The following is a 1,173-nucleotide window of genomic DNA, read 5'->3' on the forward strand; positions in this document are numbered from 1 at the left end:
AGACTATAGACTAGACTATAGACTAGACTATAGACTAGACTATAGACTAGACTATAGTCTAGACTATAGACTAGACTATAGACTAGACTATAGACTAGACTTTAGACTGAACTATAGACTAGACTATAGACTAAACTATAGACAAGGCTAAAGCCTAAACTATAGACTAAACTATAGACTGGACTATAGAATATACTAGACTAGACTATACTATAGATTAGACTATAGACTAGACTATAGACTAGACTATAGACTAGACTATAGACTAGACTATAGACTAGACTATAGACTAGACTATAGACTAGACTATAGACTAGACTATAGACTCGACTATAAACTAGACTATAGACTCGACTATAGACTAGACTATAGACTCGACTATAGACTAGACTATAGACTATACATAAACTAGAACTATGAACTAGACCATAGACTAGACTATGACTATTGGCTAGACTATAGACTATACTATATACTATACTAAAGACTATATTAATGACATGACTATAGACTAGACTATACATCTAACCATACATTAAACTACACAGTAGGCTAAACTTTAGCCTAGACTCACTTATTTACCCTATTCAAATCCCTGCCAGTATTTGTAATGTTATTTTTTACCCACATGTTTGTCATCGTCATCATCATCGTCTAATGAATTGTTAAGTGTCTTACGACATGTTGCACTTACTTGTTGTATTTTGTCGTTATTGTCGTCTCGTACGACGTTGCACACTAACTCATCGAATAAATGTTCAACGTATATTGTTGGTAAGTTGATGTTTCATTACTTTTTTTTCCTCCTAATTTCAATTTAAAACCGAAAAAAGTGTCATTAATGGCACACGAAAGAAACAAAATGGCAAAATATCAAAATAGAAACATATTCACTTTACGTTGTCTTGGGTTTTTGTTTTTGCATTATCGACCAACAATAGATGGGGGCTTTGGTTGTGAACCAACTAGACGATCATACATACATACATACATTCAATGTCTTAATGTTGAAATTTTTTTCTTTTTTTAAATGTATGTAAGTCCTCAGCGCCACCATTGACTCTAGCTAAAGAGTGCATAAAACAATTGCTTAGTTTAGTGACAGCAAAAAAAAACTAAGTTACACTTATGCAAAATTTAAATATTCCCGAGCAAAATTGTTTTTGTTAATTG

The sequence above is a fragment of the Lucilia cuprina genome, chromosome 5, assembly GCF_022045245.1.
Source record: "Lucilia cuprina isolate Lc7/37 chromosome 5, ASM2204524v1, whole genome shotgun sequence".
NCBI classification, from domain to species: domain Eukaryota; kingdom Metazoa; phylum Arthropoda; class Insecta; order Diptera; family Calliphoridae; genus Lucilia; species Lucilia cuprina.